Source organism: Canis aureus, chromosome 29, assembly GCF_053574225.1.
Source record: "Canis aureus isolate CA01 chromosome 29, VMU_Caureus_v.1.0, whole genome shotgun sequence".
Lineage (NCBI taxonomy): Eukaryota > Metazoa > Chordata > Mammalia > Carnivora > Canidae > Canis > Canis aureus.
The window spans coordinates 41,794,863-41,819,022 of NC_135639.1; positions in this window are offsets into that span (position 1 = coordinate 41,794,863).

Consider the following 24,160-nt stretch of genomic DNA (forward strand, 5'->3'; position numbering starts at 1 on the left):
GAACTGTTGACTCTGGTTTTTCAAGGGCCTCCCCTGTACCTGGTGATCCTGGTCCGCATCTGGGCCTCACCTGGACGTGGTTACTCTTGTCACCACCGGGGACTCACCTGGACCTGCTTACTGTGTTCTACACCTGGGCCTCAAGTACACCTCTTGACCATAGTCCCCAAGCTGGACTCACGTGGACCTGTTTCCTCTGATCCCCACCGGGGCCTCACGTGTACCTAGTAACTCTTGTCCTCACCTGGGCCTTATCTGGACCTAGTGACTCTGGTCCCCACCTGGACTTCACCTGGATCTGGTGAGTCTGGTCCCCACCTGGACCTCACCTGGATCTGGTGACTCTGGTCCTCAGTTCGGTCTCACCTGGACCTGGTGTCTCTCGTCCCCACTTTGACCTAACTCAAAACTGCAGAATCTTGCCAAACCTAGGACGCACCCAGACCTGGGGAATCTTGTCCCCAGCTATGCCTCAATTCGAACTGACCTGATGAATCTGGTCCTCACGTGGGCCTCACGTGGACTTCGGACTCAGCTGCATAGAGTGGCTCTGGTTCCCATAAGAGTCTCACCTGTTACTGGTGACTCGGGTCTTTTTCTATGCCTCACAAGGACCTAGTGATTCTGTTCCCCATCTGGGCCTGCATGGCCCTAGTGACTCTGGTCCTCACCGAGGCATCATTGGGACCTGGATACTCTATTCCACACCTGGACCACTCTTTGACCATGCACCTCTGGTCCCATTCTGGGCCTCAAATTAAACTGGTTACTCTGGTGCCCCTCTCGGATTCACCCTTACCTCGTGACTCTGGTCACCCCTTGGGGTTCACTTGGGCCTGGTGAATCTGGTCCTTAGCTGGTCCGCACCAGGATGTGGAGACTGGTCGCCACCTGGGCCTCACCTGGACTTGGTGAATCCTGTTGCCACCTGCGCCTCACCTGGACCTTGTGACTGTGGTCCCACCTGGACCTCACCTGGATCTGGTGGCTCTGGTTAACATATGGGGCTCTCCTGGACCTGCTGCCTGTGGTCTCCATCTTTCCTCACCTGGAACACAATGAATCTGATCCATATTTGGGCCTCTCATGGACCTGTTGACTCTGGTCCTTACCTGGAAATCATTGGGAGCTGGATACTCTCTTATATACTTGGGCCTCACCTGGACCTGGTGACTGTGGTCCCACCTGGGCCTCACCTGGACGAGGTGACTTGTTCCCACAAGGACCTCACCTGGACCTGGTGACTCAGGTCCTCATATGGGCATCATGGGACCTGGTTTCTCAGTTCCACATCGGGGACTCACCTGGACCTAGTGATTCTCATCTCCCTCTGGGCCTCACCCTGACGTGGTGACTCTGGTCCCCACCTGGACGTCACCAGAACCGGGTGACTCTGGTCCCCCTCTGGGACTCACCCGGAGCTGGGGACACTGGTCCTCAACTGGGCCTCAAAAGGACCTGGTGCATCTACTCCTCACTTAAGCCTCGTCTGGACCTTGTGACGCTTTTCCCACCTGGCATCAATGAGACATGGTTACTCTGTTCCCCACCTAGGTCTGAACTGGACATGATAGCTTTTCTCCACACTTTGGCCTCAACTGGTCCTGATGACCCTTGTCCCCCCACCTAGGCCTCAATCTGGACCTGGTGACTGTGGTCCCCAACTGGGTCTCAACTGGACCTGGTGACTCTCGTTCCCACATGAACCACACCTGGACCTGGTGACTGTGGTGTTCCTGTAGACTCACATTTACCCATTGACTCCGGTCCCCACTAGGGCCTCACCCGGATCTGGTGACTCTGGCTTGCAGGTTGGCCTCACCTGGACCTGGTGAGTGGGGTTGCCATGTGGGCCTCACCCATACCTGGTGACTCAGGTCCCCACGTGGGCCTCTTGGACCTGGTGAATCTGCTCCTTACCTGGTCCTCTCCCAGACCCGGGGACTCTGGTCACCACCTGGGCCTCACCTGGACCTGGTGTATCTGGTCCCCATCTGGGCCTCACCTAGGCATGGTGACTTTGTTCCCCACCTGGATCTGATTGCTGTCGACTCTTTCTTGGCCTCACCTGGAACTGGTGAATCTGATCCTATCTGCGCGTCTCCCAGACCTGGTGACTCTGGTCCTCACCTGGGCATTACTGGTACCTGGTGACTCTGTTCCACACCTTAGGCTCACCTGGACATGATGACTCTGGAACCTCTCTGGGCCTTACCCTGACATGGTGACTCTGGTCCCCATCTGGATGTCGCCTAGACCAGGTGAATCTGTTACCCCTCTAGGGCTCAAATAGACCTGGTGACACTGGTCCTCAATGGGTGTCACCGAGACCTAGTCAATATGCTCCCCACCTGGCCTCATCTGGACCTGGTGACGCTGGGTCTACCTGGGCATCATCGGGACATGGTTACTCTGTTCCCCAATGGGACTGACCTGATTCGGGTAACTCTGGTCCTGACTTTGGCCTCTTCTGTACCAGGTGACTCTGCTTCCACCTTGGCCTCACCTGTAACTGGTGACTCTGATCCAAAGCATGGCCTCTCCTACCTGGTGACTGTGGTTTCCATCGGACCTCACCTGGACCTCATGTCTCTGGTCCCACCTGGGCCTCACCAGGACCTGGTGTCTCTGGTACCCACCTGGGTAGCATCAGGATATTGTTACACTGTTCACTAACAGTGACCCAGCCGGACCTATTAACTCTGGTCTTCACCTGGGCCACACCTGGACATGGTGACACTCGTTCCCACCTGGGTCTCACCTGGAAATGGTGAGTCAATACCACCTGTTCCTAACCTGTAACTGTTGATTCTCCTTCCCACATGGACATCATGTGGACCTGGTGGCTGCGGTGTTTCTAGTTTGTCATGTACCTTGTGACTCTGGTCCCCACCAGGGCCTCACCGAGACCTGGTGAGTGTGGTTGCCACCTGCACCTCACCTGGACCTGCTGATTCTGGTCTGCACCTGAGACTAACCTAGATCTGGTGACTGTGGTCCCCAACTGGGCTTCACCTGGATTTGGGGACTCTGGTCCCCATCTGAGCCTCACCTGGCCCTGTTGACCATGGTCCTCAACTGGGCAAAATTGGGACGCGGTGACTGTGTTCCACAACTGGACCTCACCTGGACCACGTGACTCTGGTTCCCCTCTGGGTCTCACCGTGCCCTAGTGACTGTGAACCCCACTTTGGCCTGACTTGGACCTGCTGACCCTGGTTTACACCTGCGTCTGACCTCGAACTGTTGACTCCGGTTTATTCAAGGGCTTCCCCTGTACCTGGTGATCCTTGTCCCCCCTGGGACTACCTGGACGTGGTGACACTTGTCACCACCGGGGACTCACCTGGACCTGGTTACTGTGTTCCACACCTGGGCCTCAAGTAGATCTGTTGACCATGGTACCGAAGCCGGCCTCATATGGACCTGTTGCCTCTGATTCCCACCGGGGCATCACGTGTACCTGGTAACACTGGTCTCACTTGGGCCTCATCTGGACCTAGTGACTCTGGTCCCCACCTTGGCTTCACCTGGATCTGGTGACTCTGGTCCTCAACTGGGCCTCACCTGGACCTATTGAATATGCTCCATCTGGGCCTCATTTGAACCTGGTGACTCTCTTCCCTACCTGGGCATCATCGGGACATGTTTCCACTGCATGGCGTTTAGGTTAGCCGCACCTGGACCTGGTAACTGTGGTTCTACCTGGGCATCATCGGGACACTCTTCCTCTGCATTGCCTGCAGTGTGTCCTCACCTGGATCTGGTTAGTGGGGATGCCACTTGGGCCTCACCCATACCTGGTGACCCAGGTGCCCACGTGGGACTCACTTGGACCTGGTGAATCTGGTCCTTACCTGGTCCTCACCCATTCCTGGTGATTTTGTTCCCCACCTGGACCTGATTGCTGTGGACTCCTTCTTGGCCTCACCTGGAAGTGGTGACTCTGATCGTAGCTGGGCCTCACACAGATATGGTGACTCTGGTCCTCACCTGTGGACCATTATGACCTAGATACTCTGTTCCACACCTGAGCCGCACCTGGACATGATGACTCTGGATCCACTCTGGGCATCACCATGACATGGTGACTCTGGTCCCCATCTTGATATCACCAGAACCGGGTGACTCTGGTCCCCCTCTGGGTCTAACCTAGAGCTTGGGACACTGGTCCTCAACTGGATCTCAACAGTACCTGTTGAATCTACTCCTCACTTAGGTCTCGTCTGAACCTTGTGACTCTTTTCCCACCTGGCATCAATGGGACATGGTTACTCTGTTCCCCACCTGGGCCTCACCTAGACATGATAACTTTGCTCCACACTTTGGCCTCAACTGGTCCTGATGAATCTGGTCCCCCCACCTAGGCCTCAATCTGGACCCGGTGACTGTGGTCCCTACCTGGGGCTCACCTGGACCTGGTGACTCTCGTTCCAACATGAACCACACCTGGACCTGGTCCCTGTGGTGTTCTTGTAGACTCACATTTACCTGGTGACTCCGGTCCCCACTAGGGCCTCACCTGGATCTGGTGACACTGGCCTGCATGTTGGCCTCACCTGGACCTGGTGAGTGGGGTTGCCACCGGGGCCTCACCCATACCTGGTGACTCAGGTCCTCACGTGGGCCTCACTTGGACCTGGTGAATCTGGTCATTACCTGGTCCTCTGCCAGACCCGGGGAGTCTGGTCACCACCTGGACCTCACCTGGACCTGGTGAATCTGGTCCCCATCTGGGCCTCAGCTAGTCATGGTGACTTTGTTCACCACCTGGACCTGATTGCTGTGGACACTTTCTTGGCCTCACCTGGAACTGGTGACTCTAATCTATCTGCGCATCACCCAGACCTGGTGACTCGGGTCCTCACCTGGGCATCATTGGTACCTGGTGACTCTGTTCCACAGCTGAGCCTCACCTGGACTTAAAGACTCTGGAACCTCTCTGGGCCTCACCCTGACCTGGTGACTCTCGTCCCCATCTGGATGTCACCTGGACCATGGGATTCTGGTACCCCTCCAGGCCTCAACCAGGTCTGGGGACTCTGGTCCTCAACTGGGCCTCACCTGGACCTAGTGAATATGCTTAATCTGGGCCTCAGTTGGACTTGGTGACTCTCGTCCCTACCTTGGCATCATCGGGACATGCATCCACTGCATGGCCTGCAGGTTGGCCTCAGCTGGACCTTGTAACTCTGGTCCCTACCTGGGCATCACCGGGACACGGTTCCTCTGCATGGCCTCCAGGTTGGCCTCACCTGGCCCTAGTGAGTGGGTTTGCCAACTGGGACTCACCCATACCTGGTGACACAGGTCCACACGTGGGCCTCACTTTGACCTGGTGAATCTGGTCCTTTCCTGGTCCTCACCCGGACCTGGTAACCCTGGTCACCACCTGGGAATCACCTGGACCTGGTGATTCTGGTCCCCACCTGGACCTCACCTGGATCTGGTGACTCTGGTCCTCAGTTTGGCCTCACCTGGACCTGGTGTCTCTCGTCCCCACTTTGACCTAACTCAGAACTGCTGAATCTTGCCCCACCTAGGCCGCACCCAGACCTGGTGACTCTTGTCCCCAGCTATGCCTCAATTCGACCTGATGAATCTGGTCCTCACGTGGGCCTCACATGGACCTGGGACTCAGCTGGTTGAGTGGCTCTGGTTCCCACAAGGGCCTCACCTGATACTACTGACTGTGGTCTTATTCTATGCCTCACCAGGACCTAGTGATTCTGTTCCCCATCTGGGCCTGCATAGCCCTAGTGACTCTGGTCCTAACCCAGGAACCATTGGGACCTGGATACTCTATTCCACATCTGGGCCTCACTTTGAACAGGGACCTTTGGTCCCATTCTGGGCCGCAAACTAAACTGTTTACTCTGGTTCCCCCTCTGGGCCTCACCCTTACCTGGTGACTCTGGTCACCCCTTGGGCTTCACATGGGCCTGGTGAATCTGGTACTTAGCTGGTCCTCACCTGGATCTGGTGACTGGTCGCCACCTGGGCCTCACCTGGACTAGGTGAACCCTGGTGCCAACAGCGCCTCACCTGGACCTTGTAACTGTGGTCCCACGTGGACCTCATCTCGATCTGGTGTCTCTGGTTCCCATATGGGGCTCTCCTGGACCTGGTTCCTGTGGTCTCCATCTGGCCTCACCTGGAACACAATGACTCTGATCCATATTTGGGCCTCTCATGGACCTGTTGACTCTCGTCCTTACCTGGGCAACATTGGGACCTGGATACTCTCTTATATACCTGGGCCTCACCTGGACCTGATGACTGTGGTCCCACCTGGGCCTCACCGGGATGAGGTCACTGGTTCCCACAGGGCCCTCACCTGAACCTGGTGACTCAGGTCCTCAAATGGGCATCATGGGACCTGGTTTCTCAGTTCCACATCGGGGCTTCACCTGGACCTAGTGATTCTCGTCCCCGTCTGGGCCTCACCCTGACGTGGTGACTCTGGTCCCCACCTGGATATCACCAGAACCGGGTGACTCTGGTCCCCCTCTGGGACTCACCCGGAGCTGGGGACACTGGTCCTCAACCTGGCCTCAAAAGGACCTGGTGAATCTACTCCTCACTTAGGCCTCATCTGGACCTTGTGACTCTTTTCCCACCTGGCATCAATGGGACATGGTTACTCTGTTCCCCACCTGGGCCTCACTTGGACATGATAAATTTGCTGCACACTTTGGCCTCAAATGGTGCTGATGACTCTGATTCCCCACGTAAGCCACAAACTGCACCTGGTGACTGTGGTCCCCACCTGGGTCTCACCTGGACCTGGTGACTCTCGTTCCCACATGAACCACACCTGGACCTGGTGACTGTGGTATTCTTGTAGACTCACATTTACCTGGTGACTCCGGTCCCCACTAGGGTCTCACCTGGATCTGGTGACTCTGGCCTGCAGGTTGGCGTCACCTGGACCTGGTAAGTGGGGTTGCCACCTGGGCCTAACCCATAACTGGTGACTAATTCCCCACGTGGGCCTCTTGAACCTGGTGAATCTGGTCCTTACCTGGTCCTCTCCCAGACCCAGGGACTCTGCTCAACACCTGGGCCTCACCTGGACCTGGTGAATCTGGTCCCCATCTGGGCCTCACCCAGTCCTGGTGACTTTGTTCCCCACCTGGACCTGATTTCTGTGGACTCTTTCTTGGCCTCACCTGGAATTTGTGACTCTGATCCTATCTGCGCGTCACCCAGATCTGGTCACTCTGGTCCTCACCTGTGGTCCATTATGACCTGGTACTCTGCTCCACACCTGAGACTCACCTGGACATGATGACTCTGGATCCCCTCTATGCCTCACCCTGACATGGTGACGCTGGTCCCCTTCTGGATATCACCTAGACCAGGTTAACCTGGTTCCCACCTAGGCCTCAACTTGACCTGGTGACTCTGGTCCTCAACTGGGCGTCACCAGGTCCTAGTGAACATGCTCCCCACCTGCGCCTCATCTGGACCTGGTGACTCTGGTTCTCCCTGGGCATCATTGGGACATGGTTACTCTATTCCCCACTGGGACTGACCTGATCCTGGTAATTCTGCTCCTGACTTTGGCCTCTTCTGTACCAGGTGACTCTGGCTCCACCTGGGCCTAACCTGTAACTGATGACTCTGATCCTAAGCATGGCCTCACCTGACCTGGTGACTGTGGTTCCCATCGGGACGTCACATGGACCTCATGTCTCCGGTCCCACCTGAGCCTCACCAGGACCTGGTGTCTCTGGTACCCTCCTTGGTAGCATCAGGATATTGTTAAACTGTTCACTAACAATGACGCAGCCGGACCTATTAACTCTGGTATTCACCTGGGCCACACTGGACATGGTGACACTGGTTCCCACCTGGGTCTCACCTGGACATGGTGAGTCGGATCCCCAATGGTCCTCACCTGTAACTGGTGATTCTCGTTCCCACATGGACATCATGTGGACCTGGTGGCTGCAGTGTTTCTAGCTTCTCATGTACCTCGTGGCTCTGATCCCCACCAGGGCCTCACCGGGACCTGGTGAGTGTGGTTGCCACCTGCACCTGACCTGGAGCTGGTGATTCTGGTCTGCACCTGAGACTAACCTGGATCTGGTGACTGTGGTCCCCACCTGGGCTTCACCTGGATTTGGGGACTCCGGTCCCCATCTGGGCCTCACCTGGCTCAGTTGACCGTGGTCCTCAACTGGGCAAAATTGGGACCCGGTGACTGTGTTCCACAACTGGCCCTCACCTGGATCAGGTGACTCTGGTCCCCCTCTGGGTCTCACCGTGCCCTAGTGCAGGGAACCCCACTTGGCCTGACTTGGACCTGCTGACCCTGGTAGCCACCCGTGCCTGACCTCGAACTGTAGACTCCGGTTCTTTTAAGGGCCTCCCCTGTACCTGGTCATCCTGGTCCCCACCTGGGCCTCACCTGGACGTGGTGACTCTTGTCACCACCGGGGACTCACCTGGACCTGGTTATTGTGTTCCACACCTGGACCTCAAATAGACGTGTTGACCATGGTCCCCAAACCGGCCTCACATGGACCTGTTGCCTCTGATCTCCACCGGGGCCTCACGTGTACCTGGTAACTCTGGTCCTCACCTGGGCCTCATCTGGACCTAGTGACTCTGGTCCCCACCTGGGCTTCACCTGGATCTGGTGACTCTGGTCCCCACCTGGACTTCACCTGGATCTGGTGACTCTGGCCCCACCTGGACCTCTCGTTGACCTGGTGACTCTCTTTCCAACATGGACCTCACCTGGATCTGGTGACTCTGGTCCTCAGTTTGGCCTCACCTGGACCTGGTGTCTCTCGTCCCCACTTTGACCTAACTCAGAACTGCTGAATCTTGCCCCACCTAGGCCGCACCCAGACCTGGTGACTCTTGTCCCCAGCGTTGCCTCAATTCGACCTGATGAATCTGGTCCTCACATGGGCCTCACATGGACCTGGGACTCAGCTGGATAGAGTGGCTCTGGTTCCCACAAGGGGCTCCACTGATACTGCGGACTGTGGTCTTATTCTATGCCTCAACAGGACCTAGTGATTCTGTTCCCCATCTGGGCCTGCATGGACCTAGTGACTCTAGTCCTCACCCAGGCGTCTTTGGGACCTGGATACTCTACTCCACACCTGGGCCTCATTTTGACCAGTGACCTCTGGTCCCATTCTGGGCCTCAAACTAAACTGGTTACTCTGGTTCCCCTTCTGGGCCTCACCCATACCTGGTGACTCTGGTCACCCCTTGGGCTTCACTTGGGCCTGGTGAATCTGGTCCTTAGCTGGTCCGCACCTGGATCTGGTGACTGATCGCTAACTGGGCCTCACCTGGACTTGGTGAATCCTGTTGCCACCTGCGCCTCCCCTGGACCTTGTGACTGTGGTCCCACATGGACCTCACCTGGATCTGGTGGCTCTGGTTCCCATATGGGGCTCTCCTGGACCTGGTTCCTGTGGTCTCCTTCGGGCCTCACCTGGAACACAATGACTCTGATCCATATTTGGGCCTCTCCTGGACCTGTTGACTCTCGTCCTTACCTGGGCATCATTGGGACCTGGATACTCTCTTATATACCTGGGCCTCACCTGGACCTTGTGACTGTGGTCCCAGCTGGGCCTCACGTGGACGAGGTGACTGGTTCCCACAGGGGCCTCACATGGACCTGGTGACTCAGGTCCTCTTATGGCACCATGGAACCTGGTTTCTCAATTCCACATCGGGGCTTCAACTGGACCTAGTGATTCTCGTCCCACTCTGGGCCTCACCGTGACTTGCTGACTCTGGTCACCACCTGGATACCACCAGAACCGGGTAACTCTGGTCCCCTTCTGGGACTCATCCGCAGCTGTGGACAATGGTCCTCAACTGGGCCTCAACAGGACCTAGTGAATCTACTCCTTACTTAGACCTCGTCTGGACCTTGTGACACTTTTTCCACCTGGCATCAGTGGGACATGGTTACTCTGTTCTCCACCTGGGCCTCACCTGGACATGATAACTTTGCTCCACACTTTGGCCTCTACTGGTCCTGATGACACTGGTCCACCCACCTAGGCCTCAATCTGTACCTGGTGACTGTGGTCCCCACCTGGGTCTCACCTGGACCTGGTGACTCTCGTTCCCACATGAACAAAAACTGGACCTGGTGACTGTGGTTTTCTTGTAGACTCACATTACCTGGTGACTCTGGTCCACACTAGGTTCTCACCTGGATCTGGTGACTCTGGCCTGCAGGTTGGCCTCACCTGGACGTGGTGTTTGGGGTTGCCACCTGGGCCTCATCCATACCTGGTGACTCAGGTCCCCAAGTGGGCCTCTTGGAGCTGGTGAATCTGGTCCTTACCTGGTCCTCTCCCAGAGCCGGGGACTCTGGTCACCATCTGGGCCTCACCTGGTCCTGTTGAATCTGGTCCCCATCTGGGCCTCACCCAGTCCTGGTGACTTTGTTCCCCACCTGGACCTGATTGCTTTGGACTCTTTCTGGGCCTCATCTGGATCTGGTGACTCTGATCCTATCTGCGCGTCACCCATACCTGGTGACTCTGGTCCTCACCTGGGCATAATTGGTACCTGATGACTCTGTTCCACACCTGAGCCTCACCTGGACATGATGACTCTGCAACCTCTCTAGGCCTCACCCTGACCTGGTGACTCTGGTCCCCATGTGGATGTCACCTGGACCAGGTGAATCTGCTACCCCTCTAGGTCTCAACCAGATCTGGTGACTCTTGTCCTCAACTGGGCCTCACCTGCACCTAGTGAATATGCTCGATCTGTCCTCATTTGGACCTGGTGACCCTGGTCCCTACCTGGGCATCATCGGGACATGGTTCCACTGCATGACTTGCAGGTTGGCCTCACCTGGACCTGGTAAATATTGTCCTACCTCGGCATCATCACGACATGGTTCCACTGCATGGCCTGCAGGTTGGCATCACCTGGACCTGGTAACTCTAGTCCCTACGTGGGCATCATTGAGACACGGTTCCTCTGCATGGCCAGCAGGTTGTCCTCACATGGACCTGGTGAGTGGGGTTGTCACCTGGACCTCACCCATACCTGGTGACACAGGTCCGCACGTGTGCCTCACTTGGATCTGGTGAATCTGGTCCTTACCTGGTCCTCACCTGGAACGGTAACTCTGGTCACTACCTGGGAATAACCATGACCTGGTGAATCTGGTCCGCATCTAGTCCTCACCTAGTCCTGGTGAATTTTTTCCCCACCTGGACCTGATTACTGTGGACTCCTTCTTGGCGTCAACTGGAACCAGTGACTCTGATCCTAACTGGGCCTCTCTGAGATCTGGTGACTCTGGTCCTCACCTGTGGACCATTATGACCTGGATACTCTGTTCCACACCTGAGCCTCACCTGGACATGATGACTCTGGAACCCCTTTGGGCCTCAGCCTGACATGGTGACTCTGGTCCCCATCTGGATGTCACCTAGACCAGGTCAATCTGGTACCCCTCTAGACCTCAACTAGACCTGGTGACTCTGGTCCTCAACTGGGCCTCACCGGGACCTAGTGAATATGCTCCCCACCTGCGCCTCATCTGGACCTGGTGACTCTGGGTCTACCTGGGCGTCACCGGGACATGGTTACTCTATACCCCAATGGGACTGACCTGATCCTGGTAACTCTGTTCCTGACTTTGGCCTCTTCTGTACCAGGTGACTCTGATCCACCTAGGCTTCACCTGTAACTGGTGACTCTGATCCTAATATGGCCTCACCTGACGTGGTGACTGTGGATCCCAGTGGGACCTCAACTGGAACTCATGTCTCTGGTCCCACCTGGGCCTCACCAGGACCTGGTGTCTCTGTTAACCACCTGGGTAGCATCAGGATATGGTTACACTGTTCACTAACAGTGACCCAACCGGACCTATTAACTCTGGTCTTCACCTGGGCCACACTGGAAATGGTGACACTGGTTCCCACCTGGGACTCACCTCTACATGGAGAGTCAGTTCACCACCTGGTACTCACCTGTAACTGGTGATTCTCATTCCCACATGGACATCATGGGGACCTTTTGGCTGTAGTGTTTCTAGCTTCTCATGTACCTCGTGACTCTGGTCCCCACCAGGACCTAACCGGGACCTGGTGAGTGTGGTTGCCACCTGCACCTCACCTGGACCTGGTGATTCTGGTCTGCACCCGAGACTACCCTGGATCTGGTGACTGTGGTCCCCACCTCGGCTTCACCTGGATTTGGGGACTCTGGTCCCCATCTGGGCCTAACCTGACCCAGTTGACCATGGTCCTCAACTGGGCAAAATTGGGACCCGGTGACTGTGTTCCACAACTGGACCTCACCTGGACCAGGTGACTCTGGTCCCCCTCTGGGTCTCACCGTGCCCTAGTGACTGTGAACCCCACTTTGGCCTGACTTGGACCTGGTGACCCTGGCTGCTTCCTGGGCATGACCTCGAACTGTTGACTCTGGTTCTTTCAAGGGCCTCCCCTGGACCTGGTCATCCTTGTCCCCACCTGGGCCTCACCTGGACGTGGTGACTCTTGTCACCACCGGGGACTCACCTGAACCTGGTTACTGTGTTCCACACCTGGGTCTCAAGTGGACCTGTTGATCATGGTCCCCAAGCCGGCCTCACATGGACCTGTTGCCTCTGATCCCCACCGGATCCTCACGTGTATCTGGTAACTCTGGTCCTCACCTGGGCCTCATCTGCACCTAGTGACTCTGGTCCCCACCTGGGCTTCACCTCGATCTGGTGACTCTGGTCCCCACCTGGACTTCACCTGGATCTAGTGACTCTGGTTCCCACCTGGACCTCTCCTGGACCTGGTGACTCTCTTTCCAACATGGACCTCACCTGGATTTGGTGACTCTTGTACTCAGTTTGGCCTCACCTGGACCTGGTGTCTCTCGTCCCCACTTTGACCTAACTCAGAACTGCTGAATCTTTCCCCACCAACCCGCACCCAGACCTGGTGACTCTTGTCCCCAGCTATGCCTCAATTCGACCTGGTGAATCTGGTCCTCACGTGGGCTTCACATGGACCTGGGACTCAGCTGGATAGAGTGGCTCTGGTTCCCGCAAGGGGCTCACCTCATACTGGTGACTGTGGTCTTTTTCTGTGACTCACCAGGACCTAGTGATTCTGTTCCCCGTCTGGGGTTTTATGGCCCTAGTGACTCTGGTCCTCACCCAGCATCATTGGGACCTGGATACTCTATTCCACACCTGGGCATCTCTTTGTCCAGGGACCTCTGGTCCCAATCTGGGCCTCAAACTAAACTGGTTACTCTGGTTCCCACTCGGGGCCTCACCCTTACCTGGAAAATCTGGTCACCCCTTGGGTTACACTTGGGCCTGGTGAATCTGGATCTTATCTGGTCCGCACCTGGATCTGGTGACAGGACACCACGTGGGCCTCACCTGGACTTGGTGAATCATGTTGCCACCTGCGCCTCACCTGGACCTTGTGACTGTGGTCCCTCCTGGACCTCACCTGGATCTGGTGGCTCTGGTTCCCATATGGGGCTCTCCTGGACCTGGTTCCTGTGGTCTCCATATGGCCTCACCTGGAACACAATGACTCTGATCCATATTTGGGCCTCTCCTGGACCTGTTGACTCTAGTCCTTACCTGGGCATCATTGGGACCTGGATACTCTCTTATGTACCTGGGCCTCACCAGGACCTGGTGACTGTGGTCCCACCCGGGCCTCACCTGGACGGGGTGACTGGTTCCCACAGGGACATCACCTGGACCTGGTGACGCAGGTCCTCATATGGGAATCTTGGGACCTGGTTTCACAGTTCCACATTGGGGCCTCACCTGGACCTAGTGATTCTCGTCCCCCACTGGGCCTCACCCTGACTTGTGACACTGGTCCCCACCTGGATATCACCAGAACCGGGTGACACACCCGGAGCTGGGGACACTGGTCCTCAGGTGGGCCTCAACAGGACCTGATGAATCTACTCCAAACTTAGGCTTCGTTTGGACCTTGTGACTATTTTCCCACCTGGCATTATTGGGATATGGTTACTCTGTTCCCCATCTGGGCCTCACCTGGACATGATAACTTTGCTGCACACTTTGGCCTCAACTGGTCTTGATGACTCTCGTCCCCCAACCTAGGCCTCAATCTGGACCTGGTGACTGTCGTCCCCAACTGGGTCTCACCTGGAACTGGTGACTCTCGTTCCCATATGAACCACACCTGGTCCTGGTGACTGTGGTGTTCTTGTAGACTCACTTTTACCTGCCTTCTCCGGTGCCGACTAGGGCCTCACGGGGATCTGGTGACTTTGACATGCAGGTTGGCCTCACCTGGACATGGTGAGTGGGGTTGCCACCTGGGCCTCACCCATACCTGGTGAGTCAGGTCCCCTCGTGGGCCTCTTAGACCTGGTATCTGGTCCTTACCTGGTCGTCTCCCAGCCCCGGGGTCTCTGGTCACCACCTGAGCCTACCTGGACATGGTGAATCTGATCCCCATCTGGGCCTCACCCAGGCCTTTTGAATTTGTTCCCCACCTGTATCTGATTGCTGTGGACTCTTTCTTCGCCTCACCTGGAACTGGTGACTCTGATCCAATCTGCCCGTCACCGAGACCTGGTGACGCTGGTCCTCACCTGGGCATTTTTGGTACCTGGTGTCTCTGTTCCACACCTGAGCCTCACCTGGACATGATGACTCTGGAACCTCTCTGGGCCTCATCCTGACCTGGTGACTCTGGTCCCATCTGGAAGTCACCTGGACCAGGTGATTCTCGTACCCCTCTAGACCTCAACCAATTCTGGTGACTCTGGTCCTCCACTGGACCTCACCTGGACCTAGTGAATATGCTCCATCTGGGCCAAATTTGCACCTGGTGACTCTGTCACTACCTGGGCCTCATCGGGACATGGTTCCACTGCATGACTTGCAGGTTGGCCTCACCTGGACCTGGTAACTCTGGTCCCTACCTGGGCATCATCGGGACATGGTTCCACACATGCCGGCAGGTTGGCCTCACCTGGACCCGGTAGCTCTAGTTCCTACCTGGGCATCATCGGGACATGGTTCCTCTGCATGGCCTGTAGGTTGGACTCACCTGGACCTGGTGAGTGGCGTTGCCACTTTGGCCTCACCCATGCCTGGTGACACAGGTCCCCACGTGGGCCTCACTTGGACCTGGTGAATCTGGTCCTTACCTGGTCCTCACCCGAAACTGCTAACTCGGTTAACCACCTGGGAATCACCTGAACCAGGTTAATTTGGTCCCCATCTGGTCCACATCCAATCCTGGTGAATTTGTCACCCCACCTGGACCTGATTGCTGTGGACTCTTTCTTGGACTCACCTGGAAATGGTGACTCTGATCCTAAGTGGGCCTCACCCAGATCTGGGGACTCTGGTCCTCTCCTATGGACCATTATGACCTGGATACTCTGTTCCACACCTGAACCTCACCTGGACATGATGACTCTGGATCCCCTCAGGGCCTCACCATGACATCATGACTCTGGTCCCCATCCCGATGTCACCTAGACCAGGTGAATCTGGTATCCCTCTAGGCCTCAACTTGACCTGGTGACTCTGGTCCTCAACTGGGCCTCACGGGGACCTAGTGAATATTCTACCCACCTGAGCCTCGCTGGACCTGGTGACTCTGATTCTCCCTGGGCATCACCGGGACACGGTTCCTCTGCATGGCCTCCAGGTTGGCCTCACCTGGCACTAGTGAGTGGGGTTGCCACCTGGTGCTCACACATACCTGGTGTCACAGGTCCCCACGTGGGCCTCACTTGGACCTGGTGAATCTGGTCATACCTGGTCCTCTCCCGGACCTGGTAACCCTGGTCACCACCTGGGAATCACCTGGACCTGGTGAATCTGGTCCCCATCTGGGTCTACACAGTCCTGTTGACTTTCTTCCCCACCTGGACCTGATTGCTGTGGACTCCTTCTTGGCCTCAACTGGAACTGGTGACACTGATCCTAACTGGGCCTCACCCAGTTCTGGTGACTCTGGTCCCCACCTGGATATCACCAGGACCGGGTGACACAACCGGAGCTGGGGACACTGGTCCTCAGCTGGTTATCAACAGGACCTGGTGAATCTACTCCAATCTTAGGCTTCGTCTGGACCTTGTGACTCTTTTCCCACCTGGCATCAATGGGACATGGTTACTCTGTTCCCCACCTCGGCCTCACCTGGACATGATAACTTTGCTGCACACTTTGGCCTCAACTGGTCCTGATGACTCTCGTCCCCCAACCTAGGCGTCAATCTGGACCTGGTGACTGTCGTCCCCAACTGGGTCTCAACTGGACCTGGGGACTCCCGTTACCACATGAACCACTACTGGACCTGGTGACTGTGGTGTTCTTGTAGACTCACATTTACCTTGTGACTCCCGTCCCCACTAGGGCCTCACCTGGATCTGGTGACTCTGGCCTGCAGGTTGGCCTCACCTGGACCTGGTGAGTGTGGTCGCCACCAGGGCCTCACCCATACCTGGTGACTCAGTTCCCCACGTGGGTCATGTGGACCTGGTGAATTTGGTCCTTACCTGGTCCTCTCCAGGACCCGGGGACTCTGGTCAAAACCTGGGCCTCAGCTGGACCTGGTGAATCTGGTCCCCTTCTGGGTCTCACACAGTCCTGGTGACTTTGTTCCCCACCTGGACCTGATTGCTGTGGACTCTTTCTTGGCCTCACCTGGAACTGGTGACTCTGATCCCTATCTGGATGTCACCTGGACCAGGGGATTCTGGTACCCCTCTGGGCCTCAACCAGATCTGGTGACTCTGGTCCTCTTCTGGGCCTCACCTGGACCTAGTGAATATGCTCCATCTGGGCCTCATTTGGACCTGGTGACTCTGGTCCCTACGTGGGCAACATCGGTACATGGTTCCACATAATGGTCTGCAGGTTGGCCTCTTCTTGACCTGGTAACTCTGGTCCCGACCTGGGCACCATCGGGACACGGTTCCTCTGCATGGCCTGCAGGTTGGCCTCACATGGACCTGGTGAGTGGGGTTGCCACCTGGGCCTCACCCATACCTGGTGACACAGGTCCCACGTGGGCCTCACTTTGACCTGGTGAATCTGGTCCTTACCTGGTCCTCACCTGGAACTGGTAACTCTTGGCACCACCTGGGAATCACCTGGACCTGGTGAATCTGGTCCCCATCTGGGCCTCACCCAGTCCTCGTGACTTTGTTCTCCACCTGGACCTGATAGCTGTGGACTCCTTCTTGGCCTCACCTGGAAATTGTGACTCTGCTCCTAACTGGGCCTCACCCAGATCTGGTGACTCTGGTCCTCACCTGCGGACCATTATGACCTGGATACTCTGTTCCACACCTGAACCTCACCTGACATGATGACTCTGGATCCCCTCTGGGCCTCACCCTGACATGGTGACTCTGGTCCCCATCTGGACGTCCCCTAGACCAGGTGAATCTGGTACCCCTCTGGGCCTCAACCATATCTGGTGACTCTGGTCCTCAACTGGGCCTTACCTGGACCTAGTGAATATGCTCCATCTGGGCCTCATTTGGACCTGGTGACTCTGGTCCCTACGTGGGCAACAACGGGACATGGTTCCACATAATGGTCTGCAGGTTGGCCTCTTCTTTATCTGGTAACTCTGGTCCCTATCTGGGCATCATCGGGACACGGTTTCTCTGCATGGCCTGCAGGTTGGCGTCACCTGGACCTCGTAACTCTGGTCCCTACCTGGGCATCATCGGGACACGGTTCCTCTGCATGGCCTGCAGGTTGGCCTCACCTAGACCTGGTGAGTGGGCTTGCCACCTGGGCCTCACCCATACCTGGTGACACAGGTCTCACGTGGGCCTCACTTGGACCTGGTGAATCTGGTCCTTACCTGGTCCTCACCCGGAACTGGTAACCCTTGTCACCACCTGGGAATCACCTGGACCTGGTGAATCTGGTCCCCATCTGGGCCTCACCCATTCCTGGTGACTTTGATCCCCACCTGGACCTGATTGCTGTGGACTCCTCCTTCGCCTCAACTGGAACTTGTGACTCTGTTCCTAACTGGGCCGCACCCAGATCTGGTGACTCTGGTCCTCACATGTGGACCATTATGACCTGGATACTCTGTTCCACACCTGAACCTCACCTGGACATGATGATTCTGGAGGCCCTCTGGGCCTCACCCTGACATGGTGACTCTGGTCCCCATCTGGATGTCCCCTAGACCAGGTGAATCTGGTACCCCTCTAGGCGTCAACTAGACCTGGTGACTCTGGTCCTCATCTGGGCCTCACCTGGACCTAGTGAATATACTCCCCACCTGCGCCTCGCTGGACCTTGTGACTTTGATTCTACCTGGGCATCATTGGGACATGGTTACTGTATTACCCACTGGGACTGACCTGATCCTGGTAACTCTGGTCCTGACTTTGGCCTCTTCTGTACCAGGTGACTCTGGCTCGACCTGGGCCTCACCTGTACCTGGTGACTCTGATCCTAAGCATGGGCTCACCTGACCTGGTGACTGTGGTTCTCATCGAGACCTCACCTGGACCTCATGTCTCCGGTTACACCTGGGCCTCACCTGGACCTGGTGTCTCTGGTACCCCCCTGGGTAGCAGCAGCATATGGTTACACTGTTCACTAACAGTGACCTAGCCGGACTTATTAACTCTGGTCTTCACCTGGGCCACACCTGGGGAAGGTGACACTGGTTCCCACCTGGGTCTCACCTGGACATGGTGAGTCGGATCCCCACCTGGTCCTCACCTGTAACTGGTGATTCTCGTTCCCACATGGTCATCATGTGGACCTGGTGGCTGCAGTATTTCTAGCTTCTCATGTACTTCGTGACTCTGGTCCCCACCAGGACCTCACCGGGTCCTGGTGAGTGTGGTTGCCACCTGCACCTCACCTGGACCTGGAGATTCTGGTCTGCACCTGAGACTACCCTGGATCTGGTGACTGTGGTCCCCACCTGGGCTTCACCTGGATTTTGGGACTCCGGTCCCCATCTGGGCCTCACCTGGCCCTGTTGACAATGGTCCTCAACTGGGTAAATTGGGACCCGGTGACTGTGTTCCACAACTGGACCTCACCTGGACCAGGTGACTCTGGTCCCCTCTGGGTCTCACCGTGCCCTAGTGACTGTGAACCCCCTCTATGTCCTGAATTGTACCTGCTGATACTGGTTGCCACCTGCGCCTGACCTCAAACTGTAGACTCTGGTTTTTCAAAGGCCTCCCCTCGACCTGGTCATCCTGGTCCCCACCTGGGTCTCACTTGGACGTGGTGACGCTTGTCACCATCGGGGACCTCCTGGACCTGCTTACTGTGTTCCACACCTGAGCCTCAAGTAGACCTGTTGACCATGTTCCCCAGGACGGCCTCATATGGACCTGTAGCCACTGCTCCACACCGGGGTCTCACTAGTACCTGGTATGTCTGGACACCACCTTGACCTCATCTGGACTTAGTGACTCTGGTCCCCACCTGGGCTTCACCTGGATCTGGTGACTCTGGTCCCCACCTGGACTTCACCTGGATCTGGTGACTCTGGTCCCCACCTGGACCTCTCCTGGACCTGGTGACTCTCTTTCCAGCATGGACCTCACCTGGATTTGGGGACTCTGGTCCTCAGTTTGGACTCACCTGTTCCTGGTGTCTCTCTTCCCCACTTTGACCTAACTCAGAACTGTTGAATCTTGCCCCCCCTAGGCCGCACACAGACCAGGTGACTCTTGTCCACAGCTATGCCTCAATTCGATCTGATGAATCTGGTCCTCACGTGGGCCTCACATCACCTGGGACTCATCTGGATAGACTGGCACTGGTTCCCACAAGGGGCTCACCTGATACTGGTGACTGTGGTCTTATTCTATGCCTCACCAGGACCTAGAGGTTCTGTTCCTGATCTGGGCCTGCATGGCCCTAGTGACTCTGGTCCTCACCCAGGCATCATTGGGACCTGGATACTCTATTCCACACCTGGGCCTCACTTTGACCAGGGACCTATGGTCCCATTCTGGGCCTCAAACTAAACTGGATACTCTGGTTCCCCTCTGGGCCTCACCCTTACCTGGTGACTCTGGTCACCCCTTCGGCTTCACTTGGGCCTGGTGAATCTGGTCCTTAGCTGGTCCTCACCTGAATCTGGTCGCCAGCTGGGCCTCATCTGGACATGGTGAATCCTGTTGCCACCTGCGCCTCACCTGAACCTTGTGACTGTGGTCCCACCTGGACCTCACCTGGATCTGGTGGCTCTGGTTCCCATATGGGACTCTCCTCACCTGGTTCCTGTGGTCTCCATCTGGCCTCACCTGGAACACAATGACTCTGATCCATATTTGGGACACTCCTGGACCTGTTGACCCTGGCCCTTATCTGGGCATCATTGGGACCTAGATACTCTCATATTCCTGGGCCTCACCTGGACCTTGTGACTGTGGTCCCACCTGGGCCTCTCCTGGACGAGTTGACTGGTTCCAACAGGGACCTCACCAGGACCTGGTGATTCAGGTCCTCATATGGGCATCATGGGACCTGGTTTCAGTTCCACATCGGGGCCTCACCTGGACCTAGTGATTCTCATCCCCTTCTGTGCCTCAGCCTGACGTGGTGACTCTGGTACCCACCTGGATATGCCCAGAACCGGATGACTCTGGTCCCCCTCTGGGACTCACCCGGAGCTGGGGACACTGGTACTCAACCGGACCTCAACAGGACCTGGTAATCTACTCCTCACTTAGGCCTCGTCTGGAACTTGTGACTCTTTTCCCACCTGGCATCAATGGGACATGGTTACTCTGTTCCCCACCTGGGCCTCACCTGGACATGATAACTTTGTTCCACCCTTTGGCCTCAAATGTTCCTCATGACTCTGGTCCCCCCACCTAGGCCTCAATCTGGACCTGGTAACTGTGGTCCCCAAGTGGGTCTCACCTGGACCTGGTGACTCTCGTTCACACATGAACCACACCAGGACCTGGTGACTGTGGTGTTCTTGTAGACTCACATTTACCTGGTGACTCCGGTACCCACCAGGGCCTCACCTGGATCTGGTGACTCTGGCATGCAGGTTGGCCTCACCTGGACCTTGTGAGTGGGGTGGCCACCTGGGCCTCACACATACCTGGTGACTCAGTTCCCCCCGTGTGCCTCTTGGACCTGGTGAATCTGGTCCTTACCTCGTCCTCTCCCAGACCCGGGAACTCTGGTCACCACCTGGGCCTCACCTGGACGTGGTGAATCTGGTCCCCATCTGGGCCTCACCCAGTCCTGGGGACTTTGTTACCCACCTGGACCTGCTTGCTGTGGACACTTTCTTCGCCTCACCTAGATCTGGTGACTCTGATCCTATCTGCGCATCACCCATATCTGGTGACTCTGGTCCTCACCTGGGCATCATAGGTACCTGGTGACTTTGTTCCACAACTGAGCCTCACCTGGACATGATGACTGTGGATCCTCTCTGGGCCTCACCCTGACCTGGTGACTCTGGTCCCCATCTGGATGTCAGCTGGACCAGGTGATTCTGGTACCCCTCTAGGCCTCATCAGATCTGGTGACTCTGGTCCCACTTGGCCCTCACCAGGACCTGGTGTCTCTGGTACCCACCTTGTTAGCATCAGGATATGGTACTCTGTTAACTAACAGTGACCCAGCGGGAACTATTAACTCTGGTCTTCACCTGGACCACACCTGGACATGGTGACACTTGTTTCCACCTTGGTCTCACCTGGACATGGGGAGTCGGATCCCCACCTGGTCCTCACCTGTAACTGGTGATTCTTGTTCCCACATGAACATCATGTGGACCAGGTGGCTGCAGTGTTTCTAGCTTCTCATGTACCTCGTGTCTCTGGTACCCACCAAGGCCTCACCGGGATCTGGTGAGTGTGGTTTCCACCTGCACCTCACCTGGACCTGGTGATTCTGATCTGCACCTGAGACTACCCCGGATCTGGTGACTGTGTTCCCCACCTGGGCTTCACCTGGATTTGGGGACTCCGGTCCCCATCTGGGCCTCACCTGGCCCTGTTGACCATGGTCCTCAACTGGGCAAAATTGGGACCCGGTGACTGTGTTCCACAACTGAACCTCACCTGGACCAGTTGACTCTGGTCCCCCTCAGGGTGTCACCGTGCCCTAGTGACTGTGAACCCCACTTTGGCCTGACTTGGACCTGCTGACCCTGGTTGCCGCCTACGCCTGACCTCGAAGTGTTGTCTCTGGTTCTTTCAATGGCCTCCCGTGTACCTGGTGATCCTGGTCCCCTCGTGGGCCTCACCTGGACGTGGTGACTCTTGTCACCCCCGGGGACTTCCTGGACCTGCTTACTGTGTTCCACACCTGGGCCGCAAGTAGACCTGTTGACCATGGTCCCCAAGCCGGCCTCACATGGACCTTTTGCTTCTGATCCCCACCGGGGCCTCACGTATACCTGGTAACTCTGGGCCTCATCTGGACCTATTGACTTTGTTCCCACCTGTGCTTCACCTGGATCTGGTGACTCTGATCCTAACTGAACCTCACCCAGATCTGGTGATTCTGGTCCTCACCTTTGGACTAATACGACCTGGATACTCTGTTCCACACCTGAGCCTCACCTGGACATGATGACTCTGTATCCCCTCTTAGCCTCACCCTGACATGGTGACTCTGGTCCCCATATGGATGTCACCTAGACCAGGTGAAATTTGGACCCCTCTAGGCCTCAAAAAGACCTGGTGAATCTGGCCCTCAACTGGGCCTCACCGGTACCTAGTGAATATGCTCCACACCTGCGCCTCATCTGGACCTGGTGTCTCTGGTTCTACCTGGGGATCATCGGGATATGGTTACTCTATTCCCCACTGGGACTGACCTGATCTTGTACCTCTGGTCCTGACTTTGGCCTCTTCAGAACCAGGTGACTCTGGCTCCACCTGGGCATCACCTGTAACTGGTGACTCTGATTCTAAGCATGGCCTCACCTGACCTGGTGACTGCGGTTCAGATTTGGACCTCACCTGGAACTCATGTCTCTGGTCCCACCTGGGCCTCACCAGGACCTGTTGTCTCTGGTACCCACCTGGGTAGCATCAGGATATGGTTACACTGTTCACTAACAGTGACCCAGCCGGACCTTTTTACTCCGGTCTTCACCTGGACATGGTGACACTGGGTCCCACCTGGGTCTCACCCGGACATGGTGAGTCGGATCCCCACCTGGTTGATTCTCGTTCCCACGTGGACATCATGTGGACCTGGTGGCTGCAGTGTTTCTAGATTCTCATGTACCTTGTGACTCTGGTCCCCACCAGGGCCTCACCGGGACCTGGTGTGTGTGCTTGCCACCTGCACCTCACCTGGACCTGGGATTCTCGTCTACACCTGAGACTACCCTGGATCTGGTGACTGTGGTACCCACCTGGGCTTCACCTGGATTTGGGGACGCCGGTCCCCTCTGTACTCATCTGGCCCTGTTGACCATGGAACTCAACTGGGCAAAATTGGGACCCGATGACTGTGTTCCACAACTGGACCTCACCTGTACCAGGTGACTCTAATCCCCCTCTGGGTCTCCCCGTGCCCTAGTGACTGTGAACCCCACTTTGGCCTGACTTGGACCTGCTGACCCTGGTTGCCACCTGCGCCTGACCTCGAAATATTGACTCTGGTTCTTTCAAGGGCCTCCCGTGTACCTGGTGATCCTGGTCCCCACCTGGGCCTCACCTGGACGTGGTGACTCTTGTCACCACCGGGGACTCACCTGGACCTGAATACTGTGTTCCATACCTGGGCCTCAAGTAGCCCTGTTGAACATGGTCCCAAGCCGGCCTCACATGGAACTGTTGCCTCTGATCCCCACCGAGGCCTGAGGTGTACCTGGTAACTCTGGTCCTAACCTGGGCCTCATCTGGATCTGGTGACTCTGGTCCCAACCAGGACTTCACCCGGATCTGGTGACTCTGGTCCCCACCTGGACCTCTCCTGGACCTGGTGACTCTCTTTCCAACATGGACCTCACTTGGATCTGGTGACTTTGGTCCTCAGTTAGGACTCACCTTTTCCTGGTGTCTTTCTTCCCCACTTTGACCTAACTCAGAACTGCTGAATCTTGCCCCACCTAGGCCGCACCCAGACCAGGTGACTCTTGTCCACAGCTATGCCTCAATTCGACCTGATGAATCTGTTCCTCACGTGGGCCTCACATCA